The sequence below is a fragment of the Pelobates fuscus genome, chromosome 1 (genome assembly GCF_036172605.1).
Source record: "Pelobates fuscus isolate aPelFus1 chromosome 1, aPelFus1.pri, whole genome shotgun sequence".
Taxonomy (NCBI): Eukaryota; Metazoa; Chordata; class Amphibia; order Anura; family Pelobatidae; genus Pelobates; species Pelobates fuscus.
The window spans coordinates 89,846,573-89,864,042 of record NC_086317.1 but is presented as its reverse complement, the minus strand read 5'-3'; the positions used below and the strand labels follow the sequence as shown (position 1 = coordinate 89,864,042).

The 17,470-nt window shown below is 39.2% G+C and overlaps 1 protein-coding gene across 4 annotated transcripts in view; it reads right to left on the bottom strand.

Annotated features, from left to right (window-relative positions):
* The window catches only part of SSH2 (slingshot protein phosphatase 2), a 232,356-nt gene that overhangs the window by 187,719 nt on the left and 27,167 nt on the right, over positions 1-17,470 (bottom strand). The gene's annotated exons all lie outside the window — the stretch shown is intronic.

Here is a 17,470-nt window from a genome sequence, read left to right as displayed (position 1 = left end):
GTAACAAAACCAAGTTAACTGCACTCCCATATCTTTAAAATGCTGCCATCTAGCTCAGTATCCACACCCATGATTCCATTTTGGTTACTCCAACCTGCAATTTCCTTCCAAGGTTTTCCATCTAACCAAGAACATGGAAACCTCTCATCTTGACTTACAGTCACCCACAAATCAGCTTCAACTTACATCAATGTTCTTTTTAATAAATAGTCTCAAGACCCATTCTTCTCATGATAAAGTTCCTTAGAAACTCTAGATATCTTGAAACTATTGCCATGTGATCTGAGGCTCCTTCAATCAATCATCTAACTCAACCTCTAATCCAAACGCTCCTATTTTCTCGATATGTACATTCTAACAGGCCCATTTCTTCCGTTTTGGAATTCATCTTTTGCAAGGCATTCTCTGGACCATATATTTCACCCGATACATTTTCCTCTACATTGTCACTTGTAGGCAAAGTTCTAGTGGTTTGGTCCAGATTACTCCCAATTATATGAAAGCATAACGGAGTACTAGGTGTACAAACAATAGACAGTAGCAATAAAAAAAGATACCAGAAATATCCAAATCTAAAATTATCTTTTTATTTTCCTGCAGATATTTTTACCAACTGAATACATGTATTCATTTAAAAAAGGTATGAAACGTGACGGATTCCAGTTAACCAGAATCAGATAATGTTTGAAATTTTCATGGAAAGCTTTCTTCTGAATAGCATAATTATGGCTTTAGCTGTAAGCAACAATGACGATGATCAAGGGACCGCCACAAAGATCAGTAAAGAATGGTAAAGGTAATGTTTGCATTTTTAATAGAAGAGTGTTGAGGAAACAATCCTTTCGCACACAACATATAAAAATATATAATCTCTTTATTTATTGTATGTATGTATAAAATACAATTATTTTTAGATCAGAATACCCCAACGACTTCTCATACTTAACAAGCCTCTACATAGAGCCAAATAAATTCAGTAACCTACAGAAGCTTAGAATGGAGGTAAAACTCTACCGGAGGCTACATCTTCATTTAAAATGCACCGGCAAAAATTAAGTGATAATGTGTCAACTATGTGCTGGCTACAACATGTATAGAGTTTTGCTCATTTTACTTGGAACCCAATGCATAAAAAGGTAAATACAAAGATAATACATAAGCACTGCTGAATGGTCAAAAGTTCCCTTTTTTCCTTAATTCTCTATTTAGCCAAGACGGTGCATACATTCATGATTAGAGATACAATACATTATCTAAGGCATCCAGGGTAAAACATGTGTAGTCTACAAGAGGTTTGCAGATATACAGTCATGGAACTATTTTTTTTTTACTATTACAGATAAAAAATGGCAATAAGACCAGCTTTAGACACCAAACAAATAGGGGGGAGGGAGCCTCCATGGGGTTAAGGTTGAGTCCATTGCTGTCCCATCCTAAGGCCCACCACTTACAAAATGTTCTATCAATATATCACAAACTTTATGATAAATGGTAGAGCTATGGACCATAGCATTAAGTTCATCCATTAATTTGTTTTTGTTAACTTTTGCAATAACTACTGAAAAGGGAGGGGGGGATTTTTAAACCATACAGTTGTGATAATGTGATAATCATGTATATCAATTTTACCAATAAACCGTAAAATCCTCCAGAGGGAGAGACAGCAAGAAAGGTCCAGGGGTCAATGAGTCTGTTAAAAGTGCAGAAAACCCAACAAATTGGTTTGTACAAAGTTATATGAGGAACCCTCTCAGAGGTTAACGGGTACCTTAAGTAAACACAATAAAACTTGGGTGGAGTCATGGATGATCCTATATGATTTCCCTGATGACACAGACATGCATAGTTTCCACGCGTTTCCTAATTTCCTCCAAATAGGGGGCAATTTTCAAGCATGTCCACCAGATAAGAATGTAGGCAGCAAATGTCTATGGTGGTACATCCCATTCTATAGAGCATGACATGGCTAGTGTCATCATAATTTTATATATCTGCTCTTTGACTTGACACACACACGCCTCCCAGATTTCTTGCCAATCTCCACAACTCCTCCCAAATTTGCATTTGGCTATTTAGTTGGGCTGAATGCTACAAGGTGGAGTCCGCATGAGATATAAAGTAGTAATGAGTTCCTTTTGCGGAGCTTCCGTAACACACAGGGATTCAAATGCATTTAGTGATGTGGTAGCTGCATTTCATACTTTAGGAGTTGTAATAAGTTATAGATTCCAAGAAAAAAAAAAAAGGCTCCAGGAGACATAGCCTGTTTAGCTTTCAAGGAATCATTTGTAATACAAGAGTCTCCTTTCCGCAAACATCTAGCTCTCTGAAGATCAGCTTCTTCCAAGTGACAAAAGTGTCTGGCTTGTAAACCAAGGGGAGAAGACACATAATGCAGTATTGTCATTTGTGAGTTTTTCCACATACATAGATTGTTTTGTAAAAAAATAAATAAATAAAAACACCTATTTGCTTTGGAGTAGTGAATAGTCTGTCTCACACTAAACCAATTTGTTGGTCAAATGCTTTACCAATCATTAACCACTTGCAGCTGCCAATAGGAACAAGCAACATCTTGAGAGACGACCAAAAAAAGGTTGTGGAAAGGCCTTTGGCATTTCCATGCACAAGAGCAAGATTATCTATGGAAGAGTCAGATAAAGCTGCCCGGACTAGAAGATTAAGACTATGGCGATGCAGACAACAACAACAACGTATTTAACCAGGAAAGGTCCATTACCAAAAAAATTTGGTTTTCAAGTACGTCGTGGGGATGTTACCTTAGCCCAACATCTAGGGGTTATTACTATTACCCAATTTAATGGTACTCATTTTATCTACCTCGGAAGGATGAAGGGCTGAGTCAACCTTGCCGGGATTTTAACCTTCGAGGGGTTGAACATATTCTACTGCTAATGCACCGGCCTTAAGAAGATGATAAAGAAGTTCAGGTAAGTATATCTCCCTATCCCTCTGGCACAATATTGTAAGGCACATTTCTCCTTATGGGAACATTTGCGAAACATGTAAAGACCCCAAAAAGTGACCATGCCACCTGAAGGATAGGTTATATTGAAAGAATAGAGCAATTTTCAGTATACTAGCATTAGTGTTTTATTTTGAACAGATAGCCTTGCATTAACCTATTGCTGTGATTAGGACGTGCGATTACATCCTAAAGCATGGGCTTTAGCAAAGTTAGGACATAACGCCTCGTCCTAACGTCTATGCCAGAGGAGCCTCCTAAATTATAATTATCTTGCGAGACCTGATTGGGGGAACTGCCTGGCGGACTCAAAAGGCAACATAGGCCTAGCAAACAAATCTGGCAAATTCCAATGGACATAACCCATTTTGAATACCCTTGGTTTTCTACTTTTGCAAATTGTATGCCATGAGGGGGAATTCTCATTCCTGGAGTGCCATACAATGTCAAAGGCAACATAGGCCCAGCAAACCAGTCTAGCAAATTTAATTGTGCTAGAGCCCTATATTTAAACTGTAACTTTCCAACACACCATGAAACCTGTACATGGGGGCCATCGTACTCATGAGACATCACAGCATACAAATATGTGTATTTTGTTGTGTTAAAAGCCAATAGTATTATGAAATTCACCATTAAAATGCCATGCAGAATTTAATGTCTCACCAGTTTTTAGATTTTATTCATATAAAATTCTGTTTTACATATAAATATTTGATGTTAAATGAAAGCCCTCTAAAGCCCTCCTAAACAAAATGATATATAATAAGTGTAGGGGCACTTAATATAAAAGAGGTAAATTATTGTTGAACAGACATAGAGCTTAAATTCTAGGTTTTGTTTTGGTTTAGAACTTTGACAATTGCGTCAGTCTTTAAGAGGTTAAACATGCAATGAGGTAGATTATGAAACAACAGTTTAATCTGGATGCAATATTTCATATGGTCAATGTGTACGCAGTGTGTACGCAGTGTGTAACACATGCCAACACTCACCTTTTTATTAATACTGAAGCCATTCTAACACTGTAAAAAAACGTTGAGCTACACCTGGCTTACTGCAAACATCAAAGCAGCCAACTGACGTCTGTAAAAATCTAAAATTAATCTTTGTGCACTCCAGACATGTAATTGCACAAAGACTGTGTGTACAGAATGACTTCATGTGTTTCACCTATATACAGCTTACAGCCATCACAGGTGCATGCTGCTTTAACAATCCCTCCTTAGATTACAGAATTAATAATTTACCTACACAATGAGATACTTTGTATTTACAAAAGCCATCTGCACTTCACAAAATTATCATTATATGTTTTTAAAGACAAGGAAGTAGCTTAAATATTAGATTGAGCCGTACAGCGTTCGACTGGATACATCAAAAGTTCCCATATGCAAATAAAATATAGATCAGCCAGTGAGGATAATAGATGCTTTAAAACTTGTAGTAAAGATATTATTCACATATTATATAAATTTTAAAAGTGATTTAAAGGGACACTGTAGGCACCCAGACAACTTCAGCTCATTGAAGTAGTCTGGGTGCAGTGTCCTTTTTGCACCTAGTGCTGCAATGTTAAACAAAGACACTACAATATTTACATTGCAGCACTAAATCAGCCTCTAGCGGCTGTTTCCCCAAACAGCCACTAGAGGGCTTCCTGGATTGAAATTGAACTTCTGGTCAGGTATCTGACGTTGGGCATCTTCACGCTCTTCATCAGATCTGGCATCAGATTTTTCCTCATAGGAAAGCATTGATTCAACGTGAGAGGCATTTGCCGCACATCCACATTAGCGTCTGCTCGTTGCGGGATATCGGAGGGGGCAGAGGGACATTGGCGCTGCCTTTATTTACCCGGGCGGGAGGAGCGATAGTGCCAGGAATACAGCTTTGTATTCCTAGCAATATAGTATCCTTTCAATGTAGAGGTAAACTCTACTAAACTCCAGTTAAATTCCAGAGGTTTTGAACAAAGTTTCACATAGCAATACAATATATATTTTATTTTTTAAAATAAACTCAATGAGAATGGTGCCTGCAATATAACAGATATACTGACCGATTTCCTGTGAAAGCAGGTATTTGATCTGGTAACCCAGAGGAACCCATTGTTTTGAAAAATACAAAATGTATGTTAAAGGAACACTCCGGGCACCATAACTTCATCAAAATTAAGACATTAAGTTGTTATGGAGTCAGGTTGTCTTTGGATCTGGTTCATCTTTAGGAGTTAAACAGTTCTCAAACAGTTTAAACCCAAAGTCTCTGTTTCAGTGCCAGATCATTCTGCCCCTTTGCCCTTCTGCTTGCTCAAATTCTAGAAACCCGACCCAGTTTCAAGAACTGAGCAAGCGGGGGGGCAGCGGAGAAGAAAGATCCAGCGCAGAAAGATAACACTTTGGGTTTAAACTGTTCAAGAACTGTTTAACTCTTAAAGGTGAGCCTGCGCCAGGGATCTCCTGGCTCCATAACTTCTTTTGATTAAGTTGTTATGGTGCCCAAACTGGTCCATTAAATAGGCTTCTGGACTGCTTCATATGAAGAGTTGCGAGTTGTCACTACATAGCACTAGAAGAAACTTATAGATTGCCATTTTCCATTGACATGAATTATGTTTTGTGTCATGGAACCATTAGCAAATTTGTTTTGCTGTTCACTGTCCCATTCAAATGAGTTCCAACTGGCTAATGTTAACTCTCTGCATAAAAGGCTTTGTTTAACATGCTGGTGATAGACAACAAATGAAGGCATGGCCTACCCCCTCAATGTTGCTCAAGTCTTCTTCTCTAGGAGAGGGAGTGACATCACTGAAGGAGGATCATGCTGCAGGGAAAACAGCGTGGGATTGCAAGTAAATTTTGCATTTATTAATTTTACAGTGTGCGACCTTGCGATTAAGGGTTACTAAATCCAAAAACACTTTTATTTAAACAACATTTGTGATTAAAATAAGGTGGCTGGTTACAGTATGGAGCAAATTTTGAACAATTTCCATACAAAACAGCTAGGAAACCTGTAAAGACAGCCACAGAGCCAAATCACAGATTGAAGAAAAGCCACAGATGATGCAAACATCTCCATAACACAACTTAAATATATTGCTATACATCAAAGATTGTCCCTTGAAAAAAAAAAAAAAAAAAAGGTCCTACTTATTCTTTTAGATTTATTACCAAATTTACTCAAGTACCCTGCACTCATCATCCTGATTTTAAGTCCTTTTGAGCAGGACACTCTTCACCTTCTCCTGTTTATTTTAACTTTCTTGACGCATTTAAGATGTCCGATATGTTTGCTTACCTACAGTACAGCACACCAAAATATAAAGAAAATGAAGGACTAAAATAAAACGTATGAACAAGAAGTCTGTTGACTCTGCTCAGTACAGATATTTACAGTTGCCTGGGATAACCCGGCACAGTTGGAAAGTTTAGCCAGAGTTGCCAAGTAAGTAAACTCCAAATGCAACAAACGTGAGTGTAACACCAAAGTGAGCCAACATCTTTTGAGAATGTGTACTTCCTTCCAGTTACTATTCCAGAGCCATATTCTTTCCTGTGGAATTCCTGATCAGCTGCTTAGCAATTGAACTAAAACTTCACAAAGTTGGTCAGAACACAAAGTAATTATACAGGCGGTGAGCTCAGTTTAACCCCTTAAGGACCAAACTTCTGGAATAGAAGGGAATCATGACATGTCACACATGTCATGTGTCCTTAAGGGGTTAAACAATCATTGTGTCTGCGGTACTCCGGCGAAGCTGGAAAAACACATCAAGTGTTAACTATTTACATCGCGTTCACAACATACTGAGCCGTATAGAAAGTTATAACGGAATAGTTAAACTACAAACGTCCGAGAGAGAAAAACTATGGTCTGCCCTGATGAGCTTGCAATCTAAGTGAAATAGACTTTCTGAAATTAACAAATGATTACACATTCAAGAATTTAAAAAAAGTATACAAAATAAATCTGTAATTATAAGCTTCTTTGAGCAAATCCCTCTGCACTTTACTTTACTTTTCTGTTAATCTGAATCTATTTTTATTTGTTGGTTTTAGAACGTTAATGTAAACACTGAAAACGCTTCTGAACATCCTGGCAACATTTAAAATGATAGCAATAATAAAGCACTAGCAGTTACTATAAAAAATGTGAACAAAATGCGAGGAAAAGTCCAAGGAGAATAGAGAAGATGTGGCTATTTTTAGTGCATGCGCTGCTGTAAGGGACCTGCATTGCAGGACGTAGCTTAGTTTAGCTAACATAATTTCTTACTTAGGATGAGGTAGGGTGGGGGAGAGGGCATTGTGGCCCCACCATAACCTCTACAGTGTGCTGAAGGGGTTATTGTTCTTGGAGTGTATCTTTAATAACACTGGGTTGGGTTTCTCAGAAATTGATTTGTGGCACCGATGTATACATCCCCATATTTGATAAATAGAATTATCGTATACTGCTCAATTCTTGAAATAAAGTATTTAACCGCCTCCTTACCAACTCCATGTTTACACACTGGAGATACAAACTTGTCTGATGGCACTCTGATCGAGTGATACCACCACCCCTTCCACTGTAGAGGAGACTGCAAGGCATATTTTCTATACATAATATAAATTTTGTACAATTGTTGCTGGGAAACAGGGGAGCTCAGGGCACATGGTATTAAACCCGAGCTAGGGACTTTAGCACTCACTGTGCAACACTCCACGTAATTGTAGGGGAGAAAACATTTACTGTAAACTGAAAGAAAACATAAAATCAGGGAAGCCTTCAGTAACAGACACTAATTGTTTTGTCATGGTAATAAATTCCAATCCTTGCTGTGGTTCAAACTGCTTTTTGAGATCAAACCACGAGAAATAGACCGAGGTGAAATTTTTAAACTTGCCTTTTCAGCTGCAAAAAGAGCAAATACAGAAGAAATGTTCTAGGCAAAAATGTCTCAACCATGGCAAAAATACATAAATCTAAACAAAGAGTTCATTAATAAAAGAAATTAAAAAATTAAAAAGGCAGAAAGACATCAATGTGATTTTTCTACATTTATTGCATTCCCATACAGAATGAAGTCATCCCTATATAGAAATAAAGACGTCTCTGATATTATAGAGTATTTTTGTATATTTTGTGAACAAAAGATCAAAAGGTTAAACAATAAAAAATAAAAAATAAATGGGTTTTTTTACAGCCTTGTTTGCTCATATTTACTAAGGGTGCATATATAAGTGGAGCTTTTGTGCTGGACCTAAATAAAAAATATGCAATACAGAAATTAACAATAAAAATAAAATACATCACGAATATCTCCAAAATCAAAGAAAATGTGTCTATAAATGAGCTGGCTCATGAGTGACAGAGGAGGCAAAGTGTCTTTGTCACTGTCTGGGGTCCAGTGGTCATGGAGTGGGGCCCTGGGACAGTAGGTGTTATACTTAATTGGTGCTTTAGCAGAAAGGAGCGAATGTCAGAGTAGTACTCTCGCATGCACAAGAATACAACATTGAGGATCCCACAAAGATTTTAGAAGGAAAGAAAGTTTTTATATTTATGAAATACTCAATTTTTGATAAGGGGATGATACAGCTTTAAATTTGAAAAGGACTAATACTGTGAGATTTTATGGAAACTGCAATAATTATCTGCTAGGGATACTCCACCTCTTGTGGACTTCCGGATCGCCTAACTGATGCTGGATATCTCACACTATGCATGACCCAGTGTCACCCAAAACCCCATAGGAAAGCATAATACATGCTTTCCTATAGCGGAATCCCTAATGCAAGCGCGGCAATTGTCGCGCTTGCGCATTAGGTCTCCCCATCGACGCTAAACTCCAGTAAGTGGCAGGAGGGTTTTTTCACCCCTTCTGCACCTCGGCTGAGGTCACCAGAAAGGGGGGCACTGTAGGAAGCTATAGATAAATTTGTTTTCCTGGCACTATAGTTTCCCTTTAATAAAGAGGGTTTAACGGTTGTGGATAAATCTCCCAGAATAATATACTAAAAGGTTGGCAAGCCTATGAGGCCCCCTGGACAACTGCCCAACATGCCCATGCGTTAAGACAACCCTGTCACAGTCTGAAATATGTGAACACTTTCGCTATAATACTATGCTATGCACATACAGAGTTTAATTCCTTTTGCTGGCAGAAGTGTAACTCCACTTCCAGCAGAGCCATATGGGCGTCATTAACCAGCCAGGAACAAGAGTTTAAGACTGGCGAATGGCAATTCTGTGTATATTCCTATTAACAGAATTTATTTCATTGGCTGAGAGCGATCAGTTGATGCTCTCAGCCAATGCATGGCCGGCATGATTGGACAGCCGCAGAAGGAGCAGGATGTCATTATTGGCCACCAGGGATCCGGGTAAGAGGGCAAACTGTTGCCAAATGGTTTGCCCCATTATTGAGAAATGGGACAAAGGTACTCATGGAATCATAACTAATTCAGATGGCTGTAATGGTAAGGATGCCTGGAGTAATCCTTAAGCTTGTGCAGGTATACATAGTGTACGATTAAAGTAAATTTTACTGCAACTTGGACAGTGATCAAATTAAAAATAAAAACTTGCTCAGTGAGTTATTCTTAAATTGCAATACAATAACTATAATAAATGCTAAACAAACTTCTGCCACCATCTCATTTGACTCTTCCCAATGTCCAAGGTGTTGCCATCACATTAGAGATGTCGGTGTTTCTCTATAGTGAACTATATATTGTGGACAGCTGTCTACAACCTGCTGATGAATACAATGAGCCTTTATCTTTGGTTGTCAATCAACTAGCTTGTCATATATAACGATTCTAGAAAGCATTTATCACCCATAGTCCATCAACCAGGCCTTTCAGTATATCATATTTGTGCAAGAAAATTCTATTAAAAAGAGATGCCGTTTTATTTGTCTAAACTGGTAGAGCTTTCAAACCCTTTGAGACCAGATTAGGTTTAGGTCTATAAGAAACAGTTAAGGCCTTTGACTGCAATCTCTGCTCAATAGAATTTAATTTGCAGGAAACAGACAGCTTAATAAAGGCTCAGACTTTTGCAGCTATAAAGTCAAATGCGTCAGGATCTCAGTGAAGATTTATTTGAGAAGGCTCTCTCTCAGTAAACTTAGAATGCATTCAGTCTTTGAAAAACGTTTTTGACAGTGAGGCAATGATCTAATTTCATGAAATCAAAAACTCAGTACCATTAAATGTAATGCCCAGCAGTTTAAAATAGAATGTATTACAGTGGTTTAGGTGCCAAGAGTTCGATGTTGCACTGTAGAGGTTACAGTGTCTATTAATAAGCCAACAGACTGACAAGGATATGCATCACATCTTGCAGACTGAACCTCCTACCTATATCACATGACAAGCACGCAAATGGACAGGCTTTGGAACAGACTGACACCCTGGGTACTATGTTCACATAACTTCCATTCAAGGCTACTTTCAGTACCATCGAGTTGGCCAGCAGACTGGGTCCTGGAAAATGGATTCTCAGTATTTATGTTTTTGCACAAATTCTGTTTGATTTGTGCTACTTAAATTCAGAGTTTATTTTTATATTAAAAATCTTACAGTACCAACGTAGCTAAAAATGCATGTGTTTTGTTTTTTTCGCCTTTATATTCTGAATAAGAGAGGTAGCATGATTTGGTGTCCACTTACAGGGACATTCTAAGTTTTACAGATGGCAGTTCATCATATTTAAATGCACACTGGGTGTTGAATAAGACACCATTAAATATAAATTTATTACATTGTCCCATGAAAGACATTAGAAAAAGTAAAAAAAAATGTTGGTGGCATTACCATAATAATTCTAATACTTGTTTAGAATAATTTTTTTGTACTTGGAGAAGACTCGTTAAGTTGCAGTCTTCCAATTCAATGCAAATATAAAAAAAAAAAAGCAAAAAAAAAAAAAGAAGAAGCAGATAGACTGGAAGAAAAAATAAATAAATACATACACGAACACTGGAAACAGTCTGAATAGCCTGGGAATTATAGTCTAAAGAGGTAAATAGGTGGACAATTCTAAAATGGTTACTCCAAGCACAATGACCGTTTAAAGCAGGGGTGGGGAACGTCTGGCCCGTGGGGCCATATAAGGCCTGCAAAATCGTTTGGATAGGCCCATGGAGAGCCGGCCCAGCGCTCTGCCTTTTTCGGGCTGTGGGGAGATCAAAGATCTCCCTCACCGGTCTCCAGGTAGTTTGCAATGGAAGAGGGAAGGAGGTAGCTAGGACCCGGGAGCCTGCTGGACAGGAGGAGGACCCGGGAGGCTATGATCCTCTCATGTACACCAGTGAAGTCAGCCTGAGGACCACCAGGGCTTGCAGTGATATGTCCACTCCTTCCAGACCAGAGGTAAGAAGAAGGGGGGTGCATACATTTAAACTCATCAGCTCCTTCGGCTTCCAGTATCATTTCTTTGCGGATGACATGCAAATGTATCTGCCCTCCCCTGATTTCTCACCCCCCCTCTTGACTCATGTCTCTGACTGCCTCTCTGCTATTTCCAACTGGATGGCTGCTCATTTCCTTAAACTGAACCGGTCCAAAACAGAACTTCTGGTATTTCCTCCCTCAAGTGTTGCTACTCCCTTGTCTGTGTCCCTCCAAGTCAATGGCGCTACCATCCGCTCTACCTCTAAGGCTCGCTGCCTGGGTGTTCTCTTTGACTCTGATCTCTCCTTCACCCCTTATGTCCAATCAATTACCAAATCCTGCCGCTTCCATCTCAAAAACATGGCACACATCCAGCCATATGTAACACCTGATACGGCAAAGATGCTTGTCCATGCTCCGGTCTTCTCTCGCCTTGACTTACGTGCTCCCAACTTGCCCCGTTACAGTCTATAATGAATGCAACGGCGAAGCTCATGTTTCTGTCCGTCCGCACTTCCTATGCCTCCCCACTTCGTCAGTCTCTACATTGGCTTCCCATAAGATATAAAGCTCAATTTAAGATCCTGACACTTTCTTACAAATCTCTACACAATATTGCGCTGACCTACTTATCTTTACTAATACACAAATATGTCATGTCAAGGCCCCAACGCTCTTCCGGAGACCTACGTCTAACCTCTGTTCGTACTCCTACCTCTAATGCTTACCTTAAAGACTTCTCTAGGGCTGCACTGTTCCTATTTAACGCCCTTCCCCAATTCTTTAGGATAAGAATATCAATTAAACTTGAACAGCTTTCCCCCCTGCACCGATTCCTCTCCTGAAACGGTCATCAAAACAAAACACGAAGCCCTCCATGAATACTATCCTAGAAACCTACTTTTCTACCCTACCATTACCTTTTGTGTCACTATACCCCACTCCCTCTAGCATGTAAGCTCATTGAGCAGGGCCCTCAATCCCTCTGTTACTGTGTGTCGAACTTGTCTGGTTACAAATAAGTGTCTGTTAGTCCACCCATTGCACAGCGCTACAGAACTTGTTGGCGCCCTATAAATAATAATGTTAGAGCGACAGAAGGACAACCACCATAAACAGGGGGAACTTGGTCCCAGCATAGGATTTCAGTTATATTTCCATGGTAGAGGGAGGCCATGCCAACAAGTGTTACTTCTGATTTGGTGTCCACTTACAGGGCTCACATGCAGCTTTCATAGCAAGTTATTACACTTACGAAAAAAGAAAATAAAGTTACGAGCACGTCAAAAGGCACTTAGCCATTAAACTGCATCCTTCTAAAATGCTCGAGATTCTCTAAAAGACTACCAAACATGCTTCACAAGACTCATGATTTTTACTTTTTTAGGAATTAAATTCCCTGAATACCTCCACTGGCATTTTATAAGCATATGTATCCAATTCTTCTGGAATCTATGCAAGTTACAGCCAAAATCTAAATTATGCATTTATAATAAATTCAAAACTTAAACTAGTTTTACTCCTTATCGAATGAACAAGTTGTGTTTTTTCTTTTTCTCATACCCAAAATTAAAGTGTCTCTGTCACCTTTCAAGGTTTTTGCACATTTTGCCAAGAATCCCCGATGGCGACATCACCACTTGGAATGCTTTGACCCTCAGGTACAGCAGAGAAGTTGAAGATGGCTCCACCATCTTTATCCACCAGGAACCTACATCAGTTTTGTATTATCACACATGTGTGAGAGTACAACACTATTTAAGGAGGATCCTAAGAGACTCTCTATAGATATTGTCTCAAACGGGAAAAAAATTGGGGGGAGAGAGAGGCGCGTGACACAGCCACTTTGGGATAAAAATGTTATTCGAATTAAATAAGACAGGAGCCAAAGGAAATGCCTACATCATTATATCCAATACCATTGTCATGATCTTGAGTAGGTCGGATATGAGACTTTGGCCAGAGTTAACATCAGGATCTTTATTTTTGAGTTTGGACATATTAAAGAAACTGGAAATCCTGTAAATGAAATTATAGGAAAGAGAGAGAGAGAACACAAATAAAGGGGTTTAGGCAATATGCCCCAAACAGGTTATAAACAGGATGTAAGTAAATACAGTTGCAAGAAAAAGTATGTGAACCCTTTGGAATGATATGGATTTCTGCACAAATTGGTCATAAAATGTGATCTGATCATCATCTAAGTCACAACAATAGACAATCACAGTCTGCTTAAACTAATAACACACAAAGAATGAAATGTTGCCATGTTTTTATTGAACACACCATGTAAACATTAACAGTGCAGGTGGAAAAAGTATGTGAACCCTTGGATTTAATAACTGGCTGAACCTCCTTTGGCAGCAATAACTTCAACCAAAGGTTTCCTGTAGTTGAAGATCAGACGTGCACAACGGTCAGGAGTAATTCTTGACCATTCCTCTTTACAGAACTGTTTCAGTTCAGCAATATTCTTGGGATGTCTTGTGTGAATCGCTTTCTTGAGGTCATGCCACAGCATCTCAATCAGGTTGAGGTCAGGACTCTGACTGGGCCACTTCAGAAGGCGTATTTTCTTCTGTTTAAGCCATTCTGTTGTTGATTTATTTCTATGCTTTGGGTCATTGTCCTGTTGCAACACCCATCTTCTGTTGAGCTTCAGCTGGTAGACAGATGGCCTTAAGTTCTCCTGCAAAATATAGAAGGAGACAGAGGGTATAGGGTGTTGGAAGAAACCAACTCCACCGCCTCTGTAGAGGTTACAAGAGGTATAAGGGGCTTGACCCCGAAACAATAAATAGAAAAAGAAGAATAGTCTGGAAAACCACCAAAACAAAGAGGTGGGAATCCTGCTCATTCACAAATATATACCTCTAAAGGTACATGTACGGTCACATAAAAGGGAGAGGAAAAAAAAATAAATAAATAAATAAAAAGAGAAGGGAGGGTTGTTAAACCTTTATTGGGAAAAACCTTAAATATTTAATTATATAAAGCTGGTTAGGACATTACCAGAGACAAATAAACCACAAAGGTGTATAAGTGAGTGAGATAAATGCTCACAAACACTAGCTAGAGCGAACACAGGTAAAAAATGTATATATATAGACCACTTGAAAGGTAGAACACTATGGAAGTGCAATATATATGCTAAATAGAGTAATCATACCATAGAATTGGTATTTGGAGCGAAGGGGAAGTATGGGTGGGAATATATAGTATGCCTTGGTGGTAGTAATAATGCCACTGGGAGCAGTAGCTATAGTTGCTAATACAGGCAAAAATATGAGGGTAAAGTGGATGCCATGTATAAGTAATTGACTCTCACGAAATAGTAACTTGCCCTGCAGAATTGTTTTGGTAGTTTTCCAGCCCATTCTTCTCTTTTTCTATTCTCCTGCATAATGTCTTGATAAACTTGGGAATTCATTTTTCCTTCGATGATAGCAATCCGTCCAGGCCCTGACGCAGCAAAGCAGCCCCAAACCATGATGCCCCCACCACCATATTTCACAGCTGGGATGAGGTTTTGATGTTGGTGTGCTGTGCCTCTTTTTCGCCACACATAGTTTTGTGTGTTTCTTCCAAACAACTCAACTTTGGTTTCATCTGTCCACAGAATATTTTGCCAGTACTGCTGTGGAACATCCTTGTGCAAACTGTAAACGTGCAGCAATGTTTTGTTTGGACAGCAGTGGCTTCCTCTGTGGTATCCTCCCATGAAATCCATTCTTGTTTAGTGTTTTACGTATTGTAGATTCACTAACAGGGATGTTAGCATTTGCCAGTGACTTTTGTAAGTCTTTAGCTGACACTCTAGGATTCTTATTCACCTCATTGAGCAGTCTGCGCTGTGCTCTAGCAGTCATCTTTACAGGACGGCCACTCCTAGGGAGAGTAGCAGCAGTGCTGAACTTTCTCCATTTATAGACAATTTGTCTTACCGTGGACTGATGAACAGCAAGGCTTTTGGAGATACTTTTATAACCCTTTCCAGCTTTATGCAAGTCAACAATTCTTAATGGTAGGTCTTCTGAGAGCTCTCTTGTGCGAGGCATCATTCACATCAGGCAATGCTTCTTGTGAAAAGCAAACCCAGAACTATAGGGCAGGGCAGCCGTAACCAACACCTCCAATCTCATCTCATTGATTGGACTCCGGTTGGCTGACATCTCACTCCAATTGGCTCTTGGAGATGTCATTAGTCTAGGGGTTCACATACGTTGTCCACCTGCACTGGGAATGTTTACATGGTGTGTTCAATAAAAACATGGCAACATTTCATTCTTTGTGTGTTATTAGTTTAAGCAGACTGTGATTGTCTATTGTTGTGACTTAGATGATGATCAGATCACATTTTATGACCAATTTGTGCAGAAGTCCATATCATTCCAAAGGGTTCACATACTTTTTCTTGCAACTGTAATAAGAAAACCTAAAGATAAAAGTATAGGTTGAAATAGAAGGACAAAAAAACAGAACAGAACAATAAGGTTTGAGGATTACAAGAAAAGAAGAATTTTAGTGAATCAGCCGCCTGTTGGAAGGAATACTGATCAAGTAGGAAAAGAACACCTTGCAATAATACTTTTGTAGCAAAGTCCAGATTGGGGTTATGCAGGTTAGTATAATGTAGATAGTTGTGTGGATCAGGGTGGTATAAATCAGGTTGGCAAGATAAGGCAGGATAGTTGCGTAGTGCAGGCTGGTATTGGGCAGGTTTTTAAATAAAGCAGGATTGAAGAGTGGTTCAAGTTGGTATGGAGCTGGTTGGTATCAGAAGGTTGATAATATTGATCAGGTTGGTTTTCAAATAGAAAGGTAGCAAGAAGGTTAGTTCATAGGAATGATTACAGGAGCCAGGGACAGAAGTCTTTCTGGATGACCATCAACTTCCTTGTAAAGGCCCTGTTGTGAGCAGAGTGTAACCTTTTGTAGGAATTATAATTAAAGGGACACTATAGTCACCAAAACAACTTCAGCTTCAGCAGTTTTAGTGTATAGATCAAACATCTGAAGCTTCACTGCTCAATTCACTGCCATTTAGGAGTTAAATTAACTTTTGTTTCAGTTTATGCAGCCCTTGCCACACCTCCCCTGACTGTGACTGACACAGTCTGCGTGAAAACAATGTGGTTTCATTTTCAATCTGATGTAGCAAACTTTAATGTTTTTTTTTTATCTCCTGCTATGTAAATCGAACTTTAATTACATACAGGAGGCTCTGGAATGGTCTAGCAAGCTATTAGCAGAGCATTAGATAGGAAATACTAAATTAAACATAATTTGCAATAAAGGAAGTATAAACGTTAGATGACTCTTTACAAGTCACATGCAGGGAGGTGTGCCTAGCGCTGCATAAAGAAAATGATTTAACTCCTTGTAACGGATCGCCTGGCACCCCGACTGGGTACCTCCGTTGAAAGATGCTCCTAGCGCTTCCAGAGGACTCCAAGCACTCCACCAGACACCATAAGCACCGCAGGCTGCAGCTATCTCCCTTCAGAACGAAGCAGGAACAAGCTCTTACAAGAGCTCAGTGATTATAGCAAGGGAATATGCCTAGCATAGCAATCCCTTGTAGCAGATTCCCCCAATAAGACACAGGACTCAAGTTGAGGGTAAAACAGGAACTCTGGACTGGCTCATCCAGCCTGGCTTTTATTTCCAACTCACACATACAGGCCACACCCAGGGGGAGGCATAAAAGAACCAATGACATAGATGTTACCTCCCACACATCCCCTCCCCTTAGTGTGACACATAATCCCATTATGCATACAGTGTAAAATATACTTTTACACAACTTTCATAACTTTAAAACCATACATCACATTCACATAAAAATACATATCCACAATCAATCCATTCAGGGGAACAACATATTAAAAAATGGCATGAATCCGAACAGGGGTTCAAAAGATACTAAAAGTATCTTTTGTTCCTTTCTGGCTGGCAGAAAAACATCCCCACAATGCACCCTGGTTTCCTCCCTTCTGCCCTGGAGTTAATTGGAGAAGTAATCCAATTACCCAGGACTAAAGCCAGACTCCATTAACCACATGGTTGCAAAACAACATAAAACACTTTAAAA